This window comes from Pan troglodytes, chromosome 7 (genome assembly GCF_028858775.2).
Source record: "Pan troglodytes isolate AG18354 chromosome 7, NHGRI_mPanTro3-v2.0_pri, whole genome shotgun sequence".
Classification (NCBI taxonomy): domain Eukaryota; kingdom Metazoa; phylum Chordata; class Mammalia; order Primates; family Hominidae; genus Pan; species Pan troglodytes.
Window position 1 is genome coordinate 105,507,109 of NC_072405.2, and position 19,850 is coordinate 105,526,958.

General features: G+C 42.1%; 1 long non-coding RNA gene across 2 annotated transcripts in view; it reads left to right on the plus strand.

Annotated features, from left to right (window-relative positions):
• The first annotated feature begins 1,185 nt into the window (after positions 1-1,185).
• The window catches only part of LOC134810681 (uncharacterized), a 544,505-nt gene continuing 525,840 nt past the window's right edge, over positions 1,186-19,850 (plus strand). For both annotated transcript variants that reach the window (XR_010159286.1, XR_010159285.1), the window contains exons 1-2: positions 1,186-1,335; positions 2,813-2,883. This is a non-coding gene — a long non-coding RNA (uncharacterized LOC134810681). The remainder of the gene's footprint in view (positions 1,336-2,812; positions 2,884-19,850) is intronic.

Sequence of the window (19,850 nt, forward strand, 5' to 3'; positions counted from 1 at the left end):
TATAAGAATGATCCCAAATTAGCAAAATGGGCTTTTACTTTGTGCTTATCTCTATGACATGACATCTCACATGGTTTTGCTCTCCCACTTGGCTGGGAGTTTCTTGTCTGTGTGTTGTGTGCTTAGCATATTTGTTGTGTAAATGAATAAAGGAAGCACTGTGAAGCCCCAACTTTGGTTTAAATAATAAACAGATAACAAATAATTAACAGACCGGCAGAAATTCAGTCTTTTAGGAATTAACAGGGAGAATTATTCAGTAGCTTTCAAGCTCAAAACACTCCAAGAATGTGACATGGCTGCTAGAAAATGTCGTACAATATGAGGGTGCATTATTTAGAGTCCAGCTCAAAGTGGGAATAAGCTTTTGTAATTTGCACAGGCTTGAAGACTGTATAGGCTCTATAGTCTTGTATAGTCTTCAGATCCACAAAAGATGAGTACACTCTATTGCTTATATGACCAGTGTTTCTTATGTTTCAAATCAGCCGATGGATCTTTTAGAAAAAGAGGAGGTTCTTGTTGCTTACTTATTATGGTCATCTATGAGCACCTAGTCAGTGATGAAAGCTGAAGGAAGTGGAAGTAATCACTTGCCACTAGCTGACTCAATATACGAATCAATGCTTAGGTAAAGACATATTGATCTATTTTTTTTTTTTGAGACAGGGTCTCACTCTGTCACCCAGGCTGGAGTGCAGTGGCACGATCTTGACTCACTGCAGCCTCCGCCTCCTGGGTTCAAGCGATTCTCCTGGTTCAGCCTCCCGAGTAGCTGGGACTACAGGCGGGTGCCACCATGCCCAGCTAAGTTTTGTATTTTTAGTAGAGACGGAGTTTCACCATGTTGCCTGGAGTGGTCTCAAACTCCTGACCTCAAGTGATCCACCCACCTCGGCCTCTCAAAGTGCTGGGGTTACATGTGTGAGCCACCACCCCCTGCCTGATCTATTTACTTTGGTTGTTCATAAAAGAGAAGGTACCCAACCATGGGCTCTATTACTACGTCAAGCAACCTCAGTGGTTGTGATGGTCAGTTTTTTGTGTCAGCTAGGCTAAGCTACAGTTCTTAGTTATTCATTCAAACTATGAAGGTATTTTGTAAATGTGACTAAAGTCCATAGCAGTTGACTTTAAGTAAGGGATAATTATCCTGAATAATCCGAGTTGATTCAATCAGTTGAAGGGGCTTAAAAGCAGGCTGAGATATCTCTGAGAGTGGAAGGAATTCTGCCTGGGGACAGCACCTTCAGCCTTTGCCTGAGAGCTGCAACCTGTCCTGGGTGATGGCCTGCCCTTTGGATTTAAGACTTGCTTAGCCAGTCCCACAATCTTGTAAGCTAATTCCTTGGAATACATCTCTTACTAAGATCTCCTACTGGTTCTGTTTCTCTGGTAGAACCCCACCTGATACAGCGATTGCCTGGGATCTCTGTTAAAGGGCTGAACAGCTGGGGAGGAACTGTGAGGCAGTAGAGTGTTTATCAGCGTTCCTTAAACTTTAATGAGATATCAATCACCTGGGGGTGAGGCAGGAGAACAGGGAATTAGGGTAACCAAGGGTTAAGGTATACAGAAAGAACAGCAGGTGCAGCGAGTTCTAGGCAAGATTAGGCAGCAAACAGGCCACATCCTTGCTCCTCTGATAACAAGACAGAAGTTTCCACTTCAGCCTCTAATTGGTCACAGGCCAATCCTTCATAGGGTGTAACCAATTGGAGGCCTCTAAAGTGCATCTAGGGGAGTTACTAAACTTTTGCAACTTAATAAAAAGCCTAATTGTTGGTGGTGGGGGGGTGCTCTTGTGCTGCTTCACTTGCTGGAGTCTGCTCCCACTCTGTGAATTGTAGCTTCGCTTCAATAAATCTGTGCGTTCGTTACTTTTTGTTGTTGTTGTTTGTCTTTCATTGTTTCATTCTTTTGTTGCTTTGTTTGTGCATTTTATTGCATTCTTTGTTCAACATGCCAAGAACCTGGACAACTCAGTCAAGACCTTCCATCCGGTAATAGGGTCTGAGTGGACTCAGGTGGTGTTAATGCTGCCAGTATGCTTTGATTGGCAAGACTATATGTAGTAGTTCTCAAATCAGCCTGCACATTTGAATTATCTGGAGAGCTTTTAAAAAACACTGGTGTCTAGGGCTCACCTCTAATGATTATGACTTCATTGGCCTATTTAAAGTGTAGTGAAAAGTACAGAAGCAAGAGTGTAGGTGAGTGGTTCTCAAAGTGTGGTCCCTAGACCAATAACATTGGCATCACCTGGGAACTTGTTAGAAATGCAAATAATCAGATCTTATACCTACTGACTCAAACTCTGGGATTGAATCCCAGCCATCTGATTCCCTCCAGGTGATTCTGATGTCCACTGAAATTTGGGAACCACTGGTGTAGGAAGATTTTGAGTCTGTACTCAGACTCCTTAGGCAAGCAGCCTAAGCTCTCTTTGGCAGACTTTAGTGTCTGTAAAATGGGGATAACAATAGAAGCATGTTATGGGGGTGTTTGAGCTTGATCAGGGAGTTGACACCAACTGTGGGGAAAAGCTGAGGTTCCCGTGCTAGGAGAGCATGGGTAAGTCTTTAATATGGAGGGCCTGAAGACAGAAGCAAGATTTATAGTAAGCAAGACAAGAGTGAGAGGGAATGGTTTGGGATCAACTGGGAAGATGGGGTGCCCTGAGAACTTGCCTTGGTGGGCCGTGGGGGCTTGACTCAGCACCTTTATCAGTGCAGCCTAGGTGAGGACAGGTGGGGCTACCAGGATGAAATTCTAAAGAACCAAAGTCTGAAGGGTGATGTCTTTCTCTGAGGCCGTGGAAGAACTTGCCGATGGAGGGACCACAGAAGGATCTATGGGAGAACAACGGGAACTGCAGGAGAGGTAAGAAGACCTTCAAATATCAGTGGGCGAGAGTTGGGGCTGATAGCTAGAGGATAGGGCCAGGGTTCAGAATTCTGAGGCTGAGGGAAAGAATCAGGATCTGATGGGGGAGAAGAGGTGGGGGGTGTGATGGGGAGGTGTGCTGGAGGCCTAGGTGTTGTGCTGAACCCCTATTAACCTCAATAGAGAAGGCACCAAGTTCAAGAGGCCAAAGAAGAGACCTAGAGCTAGCAAATGTGACTTGGGGGTTTTACTGGGACTTACTTACAGGGGAGAGGGTCCAGTGGTGGCGAGCTGGACACCTTACCTATAGAAACAATCCAGTGGTGGTGGGCTGGACAATATAACCACTGTACGTATGGTCCAGTGGCAGCAGGCTGGGCAGGAAAACCACAATTGCTTGCAAACAGCATTCAGTTTATAGAGCATTTTCATTTAACACCCTCTCCTTAATGATCTCCACCTGGTAGCTTTCATGTACCGCACTCCCCACCCCCAAACTCAGGGCCTCCATCCCCCATAGGGCCAATGTTCCACGGGACGGCCTGAGGGCTCAGATGTTCCTAACAGACAAGGAATGAATCTCCGGGTTGGTGACTTACGGATTCCCTATCTCGGAACACATTCGGGTGCGTCTGCCATACGAGGTTGTTCTCAGAGTATGCTTGTGATTTCTCTCAGGTGTGCTTACAATGCACTAGGAAGTCAGCTCGTTTGGGGTTTGCTCTTGGGGGCCGACAGGAGGAAAATGCCTGGGCCCAGGTTTAAGGACTCCTATGAAGCAGACAAACCCACCATTCCAAACTCTAGCCCTTCTCAGGCTTATCTCAGGCCAGAGCTATTCCAAGGTCCCAGGCAAAGCCAGGACTGGAACCCTTGTCTGCTTATCTGGGGCTAGTGGTGGGACGGTGGGGATGGAGGCAACTGCAGTGAATCCTGCACCCCGACTTCCTAGGCCTCCCAACCTCCCCAGCATTTTTGAAGTTCCAAACATGTTTCTGGGTTCTCTATCTTGGTCCCCAAGCGACCTTGGCCTTAAACGCATCGTGAGTCTTTAGTGCTCTGCTCAGAACTCAAAAGGTTGGTGTAACTAAGATAGAAATGCTGTGTCTACAGCCGTTGCTGTGAAATGGGAATGGAAAGGGCTGCCAGGAAGTGAAGTCTAGTCTCTCTCAATGTGTGAGGTGCAAAAAGAAAAGCTGCTGTTTTGTCTCTGAGACCTTGGATCTCTAGGAGGAGGGATGAGAGTTAAACTTCCTTTACATTTTTTCACTTTTCTATATTACTGCCTTGGACTGTTTCTACCTTTCTTCTGCTTCTATCTTCCCTTCTTTTGATGAAAGAGAAGGGGGAACTGGGCAATAATCTGATTTAATGAAACCTGCCATGCTATTTGAGAAAAACTGAAAGCTTTGTTTTAGGTTAAAATGAAAAATTGTATATAATGTAAAATTAGTAAAACAGACATGTTAGGGGAGCACGTGCTGGGATTTGTTAGAATGAAAGTACCCTGTCTCAGCTTTGAGGAACCACCGCAGCCTACTGTGGGTTGTGGGTTATGGACAAAGGCGGCACACAGGATGTCACATATGCCTGTGCAGTGAAATTATCGAGAGACTGGATGGGCAGGATTAGAGGTCAAGAGCTTGACCAGGTAAAAGGGATCTTCTAGTTCTCTTTAGATAGTTGAAGCTGACCGCTTCTCAAGGAAAAATGTGTTTTAGGGTATTCAAGAAAGCACAAGAAAATCAATATTTTTAGGCTAGTTTTAAAGGGGTATTTATTGGCTGGTGGGTTAGGCATCTAATAGTTAACCAGTAGGTTACATTTATGGATTAGTAGCTAGGAAATAAAACATGAGATTCTTTGTGTCTTAGTTTATTCAGGCTGCTGTAACAAACTACTATAGACTGGGTGGCTTAGAAACAACAGAAATTTCTTATTTCTCAGGAAACTGAGAAGTCCAAGATCAATGCAGTGGCAGATTTGGTGTCTTGTGGAGGCCCATTTCCTGGTTCATGGATGGATGGTCTTGCTGTAACTCCACATGGCAGGAGGGACAAGAGATCTCACTTAGGACTCTTTTATAAAGGCAATAATCCCATTATAAGGGACCTAATCACCTTTCAAAGATCCACCTCCTAATACCATCACCTTTCAAAGATCCACCTCCTAATACCATCACCTTGGGGTTGAGGATTTCAATACATGAATTTTGGTGGGGCATGGGGGGGGGCATTAACACTTTTTATCCATTGAAATTTTCAGAAATTTCCCACAAAACTACAGACTGAGTTTTACAAATGGTTTTCAGAGTCAGTAGCCTGAAGTCAGATAGGTTAGGTTCAAATTCCCTCACTAGTGTGCTTGATCCTGGGGCAAGTTAGTTCTCTGAACCTTGATTTCTCTCATCTTTGAAATGGGGGTTATTATGGGAATTAAATGTACTACTAATGTATGCGAATGTGGTTTGTAGGGTGCCATTTAAATATTAGTCGTTATGCTTCCAAAGTCCTATTTCCTAGAAGATTAAATTGGATGTCTCATGGGGTCTCAGGAGTTTGTCTTTTGTTTTTTGATCCACCTATAGGCATACACAAAATGTATTCCAGCATCATTACCAAACTGCGGTGGTATTCTGGGATCTGAGCCTAGGTTTCTCTTTCTCTTTTAGTGATAAATAAATGAATAATCACAGTGGTTGCAAAGTTCGGGTGAAGCCAAGCTTTTCCTTTTCCTCAGCGCAGGCTCTCTGGGCTGAAGCCTATGTGGAACTGGGGAAAGGCATGGCTGGGGCCTCTTTCCCTAACTTATTCTACTTCTGCACCACTCACTCTGCTGCCCTGGATGGAGGTGGAGGTGAAAGGGAAGGTGAAGGGGCCGGGAAAGTCCTGTTTGGCAGGACAGTAGTAACCTGCCACTGAGGCGGCTTGGATGATGCAGTGTTAGTGCTTACTCTTGGTGGGCAGAGGGAGTTTGCAGTGAGTTTTCAGGGACTCTGGTCTTAGCATTTTTCTACATGCAATTCCCTTAATGTGGGCAGTTACTCCTGCAGTTGGACATCTGTGGCTCTCCCCTCAGCCCCTGGCTCCTGGCAGTCTGTCTCTCTGTTGAGGTCACCTTATCCCTCCAGGGGATCCATTTAAGATAACCAGAGTCTGGTTCTCTTCCATGGGGTTTCCAGTTGCCTAGTGAGAACTCTGTGGATGTCTGTTTCCCACTCAACGCTGGAAAGGCTGGCTGTTCCCTTCATTCTGCCTCTTTGCTACCGGGTAGCCATTCCAGCCAGCTTCTCATCTTCAACACTAGAGGGACGAGTCAGGTATTAGTCCACAATCTCCAGGGAACAAACAGAAAACTCTCCAAGTTGCCCTCTTGAAGAGCCCTCTTGGCATTAGGAGGGGGAAGCACCACCTTCTCCTTGTCCTTGGGGACTCTTGGACACCCATAACTCTCTTCAGAGAAAATCCCAACTACCTCCTAACTTCTGTCTTCCTGATGAATTCTATATTTCTTTAATATTGTCAGGAGGTGCATGGTGGGCTCCCACTGGAAGAACAATGTTTTCGGTCACTTCCTTCCAAATCCTGAAGAGAAGGCCTTGACATCTGTTGTCTCAGCTTTGGGGCATGGCCAAAATGTTAAGATGGGAAGAGTCCCATTTGAACATCCTGCCTCACCAAGATAAGGTTAAGTGTTCTCATGGCCAGGACTGTAGGCACTTCCTTCAGGATCCTTCTGCTTCCCCTGGATACCTGGAGGCCTTTGGGCTTCCCTTGTCCATGTCCCAAACTCCTTCATAAAAGTCTTAACTCTTTTAGTCCCATCTAACTCCAAACTAAGTTGTTTTTCACTAGTTGTCAGACAAAACTAATCTGCTTCAAGGAAATCTCATTAAAACAAATGCAAAACCAAGGCAGTTAACTCTCCCAGAATTATCTGCGTGTTGAAAGAGACGGAAAATTCATGAGAGGGAAAAAAATCCAACAGAAATTCAGCATAGTTTCTGGCAGATGAAACTCACACTATGTCCAGTTGTGGCCACCCCGTCTAGGGCCAGGAGTGAGGCGGGGCAGTGCCTGTGGAGATTCAAGGCACTCTGCGTCCCTCCTTAGAGGGTCCTCTTCTACTTTCCCTGGAGGTGGAAGTGCCTTTCCCTTCTGTTGACACTGGGTCGTCACCAACGTGAGTCACAGACATTCTCTGTAAGCTTGTAACCAGGATGGCATATGGACCAAAATGATACCCAATTTGAAAGGTGTATGGAAATAAAACAAAACCCTCCCATGTAGATTATTCCCACAGCACCGTGTAGAAAGCCAGTGCCCTTCCCCTCATTCCCTTTTAGCCGCTTCTCAAAATGACCAGTAGGGGGCACTGCAGGGTGAGATTCCCAGGCCTCCTGCACCTCCCATTCATGAAAAGTTATTGGAACATGAAGTATGGAATATAATACACCTATTTTAGCTACAGTAATACTTGCTGAGAAATTGATTACTCATAAATGTAAGATCTCGGTTGTTCTTGAGATGTGATTAGCTAAAGAAGGAAGTTTTAGCTTGAAGGATAGGGGATCAGTTCTAACTAGGTGTTTGTGAAGTACTGGACCCTAACGTCCCTGGAAAAATGTCTCAGACATGACCGTTGTGTGACTATGATGTATTTGGACAGGGCACCAAAAGAAGGATCTGGCAGCCTTAGATTGGGGATGCGGGGGAGCCAGAGGCATGAAAGCGGAGTGTTTTTAAATGTCAGGAAGAAGCTATCTTTTATGCTGACTTTATTGGATGCTTGGATGCTTTATTGCATGTCGGGCAATTGAACTTAAAGCCAGCAGCAAGTTTATTATAAAATCAAATGAAGAAGGGACAAACAGTTCTTTTTGTCAAGGAAGGGAAATTGAGGTACCCATGGAAAATAGAAAACAAATCTTAGATTTTAAGAGTCACAGATACAGAAACAAAAACCCAACACAGGTTTTGAAATCGGGGCATTTTAATTTAAAACAAAGTTATTTTTCCGTCAGGGAATACATTCATGTGATTCAAATCAGAAGATGCAAAGAAGTTTATAAGTCTTCCACCCCTTTCTACCAGGCACCAATTTCCCCTCCCCACAGCTTTCTAGAAATATTTTATGCATTCTACAAATTACGCATCATCTTAGCTTTATGGTTGTAATATGATTATATCTTGGAGATAATTTTATTTTAGTACTACAGTGTTTTCTTATTCCTTTTTATTGCTGTAAAATATTCCATTGTCCATGGATATACATCTGGGCTATTTTTAGCTGTTCCCTACTACAGAGGAGGATTTGTTGGACAACCTTATATAGGAAGCTAGAGCTCTGGGGAGTATACTAAGATTTCCCAAAGCAGTCAGCTCAGTATTAGGCTGCTTCATGGGGGCTGCCATGGAGAGGGTGTATTCAGAGGGACCCCAGAGGTCTTTATATACCCACCAACCCAAGATTGTAAAAGTCTATGAATCTTTGACATCAGCTCCAATCCAAGGCTAGTTATAATCTTTATAAACATTTGCTTGTACCAAGGTCTTGCTGTGTAGATACTCAAGAACTTCCTGACTTTTCATCCTGTTCCTTTGTCTTCTCTGGGCCTCAGTTTCTTCATGTGTAAAATTGGAAAGCTGGAGTATAAGTTGTTTTCAGACCTTTTCTTAAACCAGTGTTGTTATTTTTTTTAAACCAGATGAAATTTAGGAGGAACTCTAATAAAAGCCCAGATAAAAATGAGGTATGATATAGAGTGGTGTCTTAGTTTCTTCTTTATTTCTGTGCAGATAGTATTCTGTAGAATCTCCGAATTAACTCTGAGAAGCTGTAAGGATCTGTGGAAGATTATGTGAAAAGAAACAGATACTAGCTGGAAGGTTTTCTGTTTATGTCTGTGACAAGATTATAATAATGACTGGTTACCATGATTCACAGGGATCTAGGGTTCTTTTGTGATCTACCGTCTACCAGTTTCTACATAAATTATGAAAATTAGAATGACTCTGCCAAGAAGGGAAAAGACAAGAGGATTAGAGCATGAACAGTAGGTCTGGGTGAGACGATGGGAAGAAGGGAAGGCCCCCCTCCCCTGAAAAAATGGTAAGAACTTGGGAAATAAAGGAGGGAAGACATTCACCTGACTTTCAGATTCATGGCTTGATCAGCAGGTATCGTTTGTGAGCAGATTCTTTTTTTTTTTTTTTTTTTGAGAGAGGAAGAAGTCCATTTTATAGAAAATATAACTTTTTCAAAAATTTTTTTTGTAACATGTTTTCCTGTTGTATAATCTCTTTAACTTTTAAGTTCAGGGGTACAAGTGCAGGATGTGCAGGTTTGTTACATAGGTAAACATGTGTCATGGAGTTTGTTGTATAGATTATTTCATCACCCAGGTTTTAAGCCTAATTTTCCTGATCCTCTCCCTCCTCCCACGCTCTGCCATCCAGTAGACCCCAGTGTGTGGTGTTCCCTTCTATGCATCCATGTGTTCTCATCATTTAGCTCCCACTTATATAAGTGAGAGAATGTGGTATTTGGTTTTCTGTTCCTATGTGAGCTGATTCTTGAATGTGAATGTCCAAGGCAGGCAGAAAGACACCATTCATAGGAAGAAGAGAGACTAAAAGGTACTTAAAATTTAGTTGATTTTAAAAATATGAAAGTATTTAGATATTGATTTTTTTCAGTAATAACTTCTTCTCTGGACTTTAGACAGGTTGAAAAGATTCTAAACATGGTGTGGTTAAATAGCCTGCTGGAAGCATATTTTCAATCTGACTCCATCTTCCAGAGGAGGAATATGTGTGTGTGTGTGTGTGTATGCACGCGCGTGTGTGCACGTCTTTGTTATGTTGTAGGTAGACTGAACCATCAACATTAGCCTTTGCTTTTGGTACCATTCACCTCTTAGGGACATTTTCTGTGGGTCTGCTGTGTCTGGAGGAGATTTGGCTGTGGCAGGAAGAGGAGTTCAGTAGAGATTTTGACTTACAAACTCTCCATAGTGAAGGCTGGGCATGGTGGCTCATGCCTATAATTCCAGCACTTTGGGAGGCCAAGGTGGGCAGATCACGAGGTCAAGAGATCGAGACCATCCTGGCCAACATTGTGAAACCCCATCTCTACTAAAAATACAAAAATTCGCAGGGTGTAACGGCGCGCACCTCTAGTCCCAGCTACTTGGGAGGCTGAGGCAGGAGAATCACTTGAACTCAGAAGGTGGAGGTTGCAGTGAGCCGAGACTGCGCCACTGCACTCCAGCCTAGTGACAGAGGGAGACTCCATCTCAAAGAAAACAAAACAAAAAAACCACAACAAAAAACTCTCCATAGTGAATGCTTGTAGCCCTGGCCCATCAAAAGATAACAGAGGAATCAGAAAAGCTATTCTGATTTACGAGTCACATCTAAAAGCCCCTGAGTGGCCTCATTTCCCACCCCACATCATAGCAAATTATTCCCTATATCGAAGTTAAGAAAGATTTCCAGCATTGATAAGCTAACCTTTTTTCAAACTTATGAAATGTCTACAAATATACTATATAATAATAAAATTGGTATACGGGCTCATGATTCTTAATATTATACTAGCATTACCACCCCTTCCCCATTCTTATGAGGTTTACTGTCTCAGAATTTCTATCTGAATTTCAATGTAAATCAGAAGAGAAAATGGGAAGTACAATGTGTGTGTGTAGCAGACAAAAGGAGTTATGCCTTAAACTTCAAGGTTTCCTGACTTTATAGAGATAGCAGTAGCAAAGCCTGGTGGCCCAAATATTCTGTCTTACTCAACATTTAATGCTGTGTGGGATTATAAGAAATGCTGAGATTCTCTTTTTTCTGCAAATACCTGGAAAGTTTTGTGTATCTTCAAAAAAGAATTCAAAATCTGCTTTCTGTGCTGCCATCTGTTAGAAGGCATCCTGCCCAAGAAATGCTTCACCATAGTATGGGGAATCTCTGAAGACTTGATTGAAATGAGTTTGCACAGGAAAATAACATTTAGCAGAATACAGAAGATGATCCTGCCCCAAAAGGTCCTAGATTGGCCAATCAGCCTCTGAATTGAAGAGTCGAGAACTGACAGGGTCAAGAGCAAGGGTCTGATTTCCTCAGAGGCTGTTGGCAGGTTTGCCAACCCCAGAAAGAGCTTGCTGCTGTTGATCAGAGGGGTAGGCTCCCCATGAATCTCTTCACTCCCATTGTTACCACTGTGTAGTCAATAATATCTCTGTGTGACAAGAAGAAAATACTCTTGTTGAAGAGACATAGTCAGATGACTTATAAAATTAACTATATCTCATTTGAGAAGTTTCTTACAATCTGGACCATTTTGAATAAGTAAATCAATTATTTTTGACCAGATCCCTCTCTCATTATGCATCCTGACCATTGGTAAGTGTAGGATTAGTATCCAGCAGTGGCTGATATAGGATAAAATGTGTATCCCATCAAATCCCTATGAACAGAGAGGAGAGTCACTGCCTTTTCTTAGGATAGTGAAAAATTTCAAGTTAATTTTTAAAGGTGTTCTTTGAGGAGATTTTAAACACCTTAAGGGTAGGAACCAGACCCTCTTCCTTTTATCTCGTCCTTGCCTCTCATTTTCTCAGGTGTGGTCTTTTAGGCAGAATGAGCACTATTAGTGTATTTGACAAAATGATGATCTGTATTTTACTATTTGAAACAAGTTCCCCTAAAGATCTCAAAGGAGCCTGTGGTGATGGAAGGCAGTGTTAAGAAGGGGATGTGGACTAGATGTGTGCAAATAGAGAACTTTGAGAGTGCCTGTAGGAGACGCAAAAGCATCCTGGAAATGCTAAAAAAGATCCTGGACCAATTTTTTCATCCCTCAGCTATATGATTGTAGGCAACTTGCTCAAACTCTCAGTAACTTAGTTTCCTCATCTATAAAACTAGAATAATACATCTACAACACAGGGTTGTTTCTGGGATTAAATGAGCTAACATTTAATCACGCCTGTAATCCCAGCACTTTGGGAGGCTGAGGCGGGTGGATCACGAGGTCAGGAGATCGAGACCATCCTGGCTATGGTGAAACCCTGTCTCTACTAAAAAAAAAAAAAAAAAAAAAAAAAATTGCAAAAAATTAGCCGGGCATGGTGATGGGTGCCTGTAGTCCCAGCTGCTCGGGAGACTGAGGCAGGAGAATGGCCTGAACCCAGGAGGTGGAGCTTGCAGTGAGCAGAGATCGCGCCACTGCACTCCAGCCTGGGCGACAGAGCGCGACTCCATCTCAAAAAAAAAAAAAAAAGAACTTGGAACAATAACTGGCAATAGTAATTGCTCAAGAAATGTTGACTATTCTTATCACTATTATTAAAGGTCTTGGGAGAAAGGACAGATTAGCTTCCCCCCAACCCAAAAGGTAAAATATTTAATGAATATACTTTATAACGTTAACTTGAGAGAGAGATGTTTATGAACCTTGCAGTATAGTAATTCATAGATATGGAGTCTATCATGCTTTCCCTCGACTTCAGCTTCTTTGGTCTCTCTGACTCCTTGAATTGTGGGTCTTGGGTGAACTTTAGAAGATCTGCGAGGCAGTGTAGCTCAGTGTGGAAGGAGCCCTGAAGCTGGAGCAGACACCTGCTTCCAGTTCTGTCTCTGCTGTTTATGGCCTTGTGAGCTGTGGGAGTCACTCAGATTCTTACGTGTCAAATGACATCTGGTGAAGTGGATAGTGAGAAACATTCTATAGAGGTTTAAGTATAGAATTTTAATGAAATGAGACTGGTAATGTAACAAGTGTGACATTTTATGCATGCAAAATAACCCTGTCTCATTAAAAAGTATCTTGAGAGGCAAGTGCCATGCATAACACTCAAAATAATTTGGTACTGCTTTTAGAATTGTCTTCAGATTCATGGATGAAATCCAGTCTCATAACTTTGTCACACATTTTCACTTTTTAATTTTTAAAAACTTTTAAATTTTATAAGTCTAAAATTTTTCAACATGGCTGCAAAAATAGTTTGAATTTCCACATACCCTTCATCCAAATTCCCAAAATATTGATTTATTGTATAACCACAATATAATAATAAAAAGCAGGAAATTAACATTACTATAATACTACTTAATCTGCATACTTTATCCAGATTTCACACACTGTCTTACTAATGACCTTTTTCTGGGCGGTATCTAATTTAGGACTACACATTTGCATTTAGCTATATTTTCTTAGTTTTCTTTAATATGGAACAGTTCTGTGGTCTCTCTTACCCTTTTTGAAATTATTTGGTAGATTTTCTCCTGATTTGGGTTTATCTGATGTTTCTTCATACTTAAAGTTGTGCATCTTTGGCAAGCGGGCCATGGACGAGATGCTGTGGCTTTCTCAGCATGTTATGTCAGGAGGTGCATAATCTCAATTTGTCTTATTACTCAAATGAAACTTTGCTCAGTCAGTTAAGGCGGGGTCTGCCAGACTTCTCCACTATAAAGTTACTACTTTCTCTTTAAATGAATATCCCATGGTGGATACTTTGAGACTATATAAGTCTCCCTTTTCCCATTCATTCTCTCATTTTAGCATCTATAGTTCTTGCCTGGAACAATGATTGCTTAGGTGTTTGCCAAATGGTAATGTTTATGTAAAACTTCAAGCCAGTATGCCCATGGATGGTTCACTCTTACCACACTGGACTCAAGGCGACTGTGTGGTGTTGAAACTGTGGGTCGTTCCCGCATTCAAATCCAGTGTCTGCAAATGCTGTTCTTCTTTCCCTCTCTCCCTCCTCTGACACGTTTTGCACTGCCTACATGGAGGCTTATCAGGCAGAAGAAAGTACATGTTCTTTGGAAGTAGCTTTGGATTAGAATTCTAGACCCACCACATACGACTTGGGTGACCCCATTCAAGTAAATTAATCTCTCTGTGTTTCAAGTGCCCAATAAATAGAGAATCTTGCTTCATGGGTTCTTTTAAAGAGTAAATAAGATACCATGTATAAAATCTTCTGCATCAAGCATGATGTGAATCTCTTTAATGTTATCTCTATTTTCTTTTTCCAATGAAATCACTCAAATGGCCACAGTGAATACAAAGGCTGAATTTTGATTCCATTGGTCTGGATGGAAACCAGCTTAAAATCTCTGCGGCTGATTCTAATGTGCACCCAAGATTCGGAACCACTGAATTCGATGCTCACTTACTGATTTAAAACTCTAAGATAAAATAAAATTGAATATATCTTTACTGATATCATTTTATCAAAAATGAAATATTGTATAGAGGGAGAAATTTTGTGAGGAAACTTTAGGTATTTTAGGTATTTGCTAATTCATTTATTAGTAGTTTCTTGAGCCGCTATGTTCAGGCATCGTGCTAAGCAGTGGGCATATGATGATGAGATAGACAAAGTCAAGCAGCTACAGCACAGTTCAGGGCAATACAAGCTCCGGTGGGGGCAGGTACAGAGATCTAATTTGCCTTGTAAAGGAGTTCGAATTTTATCCCATCAGCGTTTGACATATGAAGGATATTGAGCTGGTGGGGAGGGGGTCGTGATTAAATGTTAGAAAGACTACTCTGGTGTGTTCGGAATGGGAAGGCAGGGTGATCAGGAGAGATGGATGCTGAGGCTTTATCCTGAGATGTTACAGTGGGGATGAAAAGGTGGGGTAGGACTTGTGAGACACGTTGAAGGCAGAATGATAGGACCTAATGACCAGTGATGTAAGGGAGGTCTGATGACTTCCAGATGCCTGGGTAGATTGCAGCATCATTCATGGAACCAGGGCAAAAGCAAGGTTGTGGATGGGGATATTCCGAGTTCAGTTTTGAACCTGGGCAGTCAAGGCCTTTGAGAACATGTTATCTAGTAGGTGGTTGATAAAGGTTGATAAATGAATCCAGAATTTGGGGAAGGTATCTCCATTAAAGAGAAAGATAAGGCTCTGTGCAATTAGTATTTGAAGCTGCAGGTATGGATGAAATTGTCAGAATATGTGGAAGAATAAGAGAAAAGCCAAAGACAGATCTCAGGATCATTGGCATTAAGGGTACATTGAGGAAGAGGAGCCAGAATAGGGGAGTCCAGGGAGCAAGAAGAACCGGGAGCAAGAAGAGAACCAGGAGAAGAGAGCTGCAGGGACATGAAGGAGGAGGAAATGTGAAGCAAGGTAGACCAGTCAGCAGTGCAGAGGCAACAGATGCGTCAAGTAGGGTAAGGCCTGAGCTGAGCTGCAATCACTGGACTTGGCCTCTAGGCGGGCAGAGAAGAGGTTGAAAATGTCTCCCCTTTCAAGAAACCTTTCCTGACTAATTCCACACCACTCTGTTTACTCAACTCATTAGGAGGCATTGAATGACATCCTCTCTAAGCTGCAAGTCCCCATATAGGTGATTTAATACACGCCTTACTGAACAGTTGAGGAAATTGAGTCCCAGAAAAGACATTACTTGTCTGAGGTCAAGTGGCAGATTCAAGACCTTAAACCAGGTATTTTCCACTTTTATTGGTACTGGTACAATTAGTTTACACCAATTTCCTACTTGTTCATAGGTCGCTTATTTACCCTCTGGTTATTTTGTGTTTATGTAATTTGTAGTTTTTGCTGTTTTCCAAGGTCATAGAGGATAGAAACTAGACTACTATTTTGTTACCTTCTCTGTTCCTCAGTGTTGACCTTTTTGACTTCATGGGCTATTTTAAAGAATAAATAAGCTGGTGTGGATAAAACTCCTTGCAAAAAGCATGATACACAACAGCTGTTCAACAAACATAATTGGACAATCAGAAGGTATTTAGATGTGATGGAACTGATGAATGAATGACAGTATAGAGTAGTCAGTGACATTTCTTTTTATCAATATTTTGATCAAGGACTGCCAAATACTATGTAGGTAGTCCTGACATCAGGAAGTTAGCTACATGGACAGATGCTGTGTAGGTCTGGATCTCAGAGGGAAAGTCCAACCCTGTCGTTCTGCCTGTGGGCAGGTGCCCCTCTGGGATTCACTGTTCCTGAATCTATAGCCACAGAAATCTACCCTAGGTACACACAGTATGCATACCAGGAGAATGATGGAATTTGTAATGATCATTAGTGTCATGGACATTTGAAATGTTTATACTACCTAGCATTCATTCGTCCTTCCTAGAAACATCCTGATTTCCTTTTGAGGCAAGGCTTTGCTCACTGTGATGTCTTGGGACAATCCCTATGTCAGTTAGCTGTTATGGAAGTGAAAAGGACAAGATTTTTTCTCTCCCTATCCTGGCATAGCCTGGGGTAGGGTATGGGTGTGGCATGTCACCAAAGCTTAGAAATCAGACACATCTTCCTGGGACTTTGAATTTTGAGTGAGTGATGGAAAAATGAGAGAAACAGTTGGAATTTCTGTAGTTCAGTGGTGGTGCCCTGACCAGTGCTTAGTTCTTGATTCCTGGTTCTCTGGAGCTGGCTTGGATTCTGCCTGCTTCCAGGCTGGCTCTGCAGCTTCTGGTCAGTTCCTCAAGCCCCTCATTTCACTTGGCTGGAGTTAGCCATCTGGATTAGTCTGCTCAGGCTGCCACAGACTGCAAGGCTGAAACAACAGAAATTAATTTCCCCACAGTTCTGGAGGCTGAAAGTCCAAGATCGATGTTCCAGCAGGGGCTGTAGACTGTAAGTTTGTGTTATGGTTTCTTGTGAGGGCTCTGTTCCCTGCTTGCAGATGGCCACTTTGGCCTCTCATGGCCAAAAGAAACCTCTGTGCATGTATGTGGGAAGAGAGGAGAAAGGACAGAGCATGCACGAGGGAGCAAGCTCCCCGATGTCTCTTCTTATAAGAACACTAATCCTGTTGGATCAGGGTCCCACTCTTACAAACTCATTTCACCTTAATTACTTCCTTACTCAAAATACAGTCCACACTGTGGGGTTAGGGCTTCAACATATGAACTTACTCTGGGGGAGGACACAAACTTACAGTCCATAACACTAGCCAAGGTCAGTTTTCCTTGCTTGCAAATCAGGAAACTAAATCTAAATTTGCTAGTCTTATTTTTTCCTTCTGAACTCCAAAATAAAAATGCTTTGTTCTTTCATCTTGTTCTGCAAAACTAGCTCTACATCGTTGGTCAAAATAGTAGTCTGTTTAACAAAAAGCAAGGGAACTTTGACCGACATCAGTCCTCCTTTCACCTCCTCTCACCTCCTCTCCTCCTTGCATCTTTGCTGGCTCTCATGGCATTTCTTGAGCAAGCCTGTCAGGCAGGCAGGTGACTGGAGACTCTCTGATGTCATTCTCCACACTGATGTCAGATGCCAACCTTGGGGCTGGCTGGGTGGAAAAATGACCAGCTTGGCTCTGAGAGTTCTGGCTCCATGTTGCAAGAAGTTGGCAATTTTCTTCTTCCTTTTTTCTTTTTATTGCTTGTTCCACAGTCTGAGGCACATACACAGCTGGTTGGCAGTTCTGCTTCTAAAGCTGTGGCACTCCCCATCTTAAAGGTTTTGAATCTGCCTGCTGTTCCAGACATGGGGACAATGACAAATTATATTAAGCCAGGCCCTTCTTCCAAGGATCCCGAAGTTAGAAGTCTGTGTGGAGCCTGGTAGAGGGAAATGTACATTAAACTCTCCCAAGGATAAGGCTGTTCTCGAACAATCCACCCCATGCCACATTTATACCTGAAGAGTCACCAACCAGGTTGGAGAAAGGTGCATATGAATGTGGCTCTGAAAAACTTTTGCTTCATGCTCATTTCATTTTTTATTCTGCCCCAGTAGTCCCCTCTGCACCTGGGAATCACTCAGTATGAAGTAAACCATAGCACTTTCCAGAACTGTTTTTGTGTTTTTTCAACTGCAGATGTCCGGGAAACAGTAAACTCTTGTTTTGAAGCTTTTTAAAAATTGAGCTTTTGATTCCAAGCAACTGAAAATGGTTCCTGTTTATGTTTCTTATTGGTGATAGTTTAACTAGCTGGATTTTGTTTTTTCTGGATTATGGTTTTTTTTTTTTTTTTTTTTTTAATAGTTTTCCTTTAGGAGTTTACCAGTCCCTGGAGCTCATTGGTAGCAGAGGAAAAAAGTGTCCGGAGAAATTGAATTTCTTTTATGTCCACAGAAAAAGTGGCCAGCTGCCATTATAGGATAAACCTAGGGCTTTCTTCCCAGGGGCTCATGGATTAGTAAAATCTGAGCAATGGTACTGCCTTTTTTTTGGTAAGGCTAGAATATATACTTTGGAAAGTGTCTATAAAATTAAGTCAATATAACCACTTATTTCTGGCATTTGTTATGGGATAATTATCCTAATAGTTCTTTAGTCTTGTAATTTAGTAAAATGGATATTTTCCTTCCTCTCGAGTTGCTTGGGCAAGCATGACTAATAGTTACCGAAGTGTAGATCGTTTATTAACATGTCTAAATCCTCCTTTTTAAGTCAGCCTAACAGGTAGTTGTTACCATCATGCAGCATTTTCACCAGTTCTTCCCATACCTAAGAATTAAAATTGCCCACATGTGATTGAGAATTCACTGTGTGTACATTTCTGGGTTCCAGGATGGGGCCTGAATGAGGGATGTGATAAAGGAAGTATTTACAGATAAAGCATGCATATTTGTAGTTAGTTTAGACTGTAGATAATGCAGATTATGTGGAAATCAAAGTGGAGACAGAGTTGGTTTTGTCAGGGCATGTTTCTTAGAGGGGAGTTTATGGAGTTGTTGGTGGGAAGTGCTAAGGTCCAGGCTGGAAGATGGCTGAGAAGAAATGCGAATGGAAAAGCCAGGTAGGTAAGAAAACTAATTATTGTTGAGCAGTCATATGTGCCTGACACTGTGCTAGTGCTTTACCACTGTCTTCAAAAATTAAATCTTCTTTATTAATTTACAATGTGGTAGGAATTTTTTCTTTATTTGGGAGGAGGAAACTAAGACTAGGGTTATGCAAAGAATATTAGAGGTGATAGTAGAATTTAGGGTTACTTGACTCCAAATAATGAAAGTGAGTAAGACTAACATAGGAGATACTTCCCTGGCTGCAAGGGAGGGGTCTCCATGGGGTGAATCAAGAGAATTTGATTCCTTGGGACTGGGACAGTGAAGGCACATTTATATCTCATAGGAAAGACAACCTGAGGCTCCTGTAGCTCCTTGAGCAGGCTACTGACATGATAGGGAAGCACATTATATCTGTGATATTTATCCATGATGTTGAGAGTATCAGTAGTTTTTTCTTTATTGCCATGTCATAGTCTATGGATGATGAACACTTTGGTTGTGTCCAGTAATGACTTTCTACAATAAAGCTGCTAGTGACAATCTTATACAAGTCTTTTAGTGTTTGAAACCACTGATTTTTGTTTGAGATATTCCCAAGAGAAGAAAGACTATATCACAGGCATACACGTGTTTGGCTTTAGTAGGCACTGCCAGGCAAACATTTTCCCAAGCTGGTTGTACCTATTTACATTCTTATCAGCAGGGTAGAAGAGTTCCAGTCTGTTTAACTTTCATATCTTGTCTTCCTGGCATGACTTCGGATAGGAAATTATGCAACAAGGGACATACTGTTTCTTATCAGCCATATGGCCTGCACAGAGACTGTGGGTCACAGTGGTGTAAAAAAACACCAAACAACTTAATAATCAGAAACTCACCAAGAATCAGATTCTCCACACTACAAAAAGGCTAAAGGAAACTGCAGGAAAGTCAAGATCATCCAGATTCTGACAAAGGGAACAATATGACTCAAACCTTCCATGCGCTGTTTGAAAATGTTAGCCTGTTCCTTACCTTTTGACATCAGGATATTACTGAAAGGTAAACCAAATGACTGTACACCACTGAGCCAAAAACTCTGTTTAAATGATAGTCTGAGGCAAACAGATCTTTTTATTTGAGAACAATAAAATGGTTTTGTCTTCTTAGATGATCTAAAAAATTTTCTAAGCAACAACTGTAGCTCTTTGTTCTCAACTTTCTTGT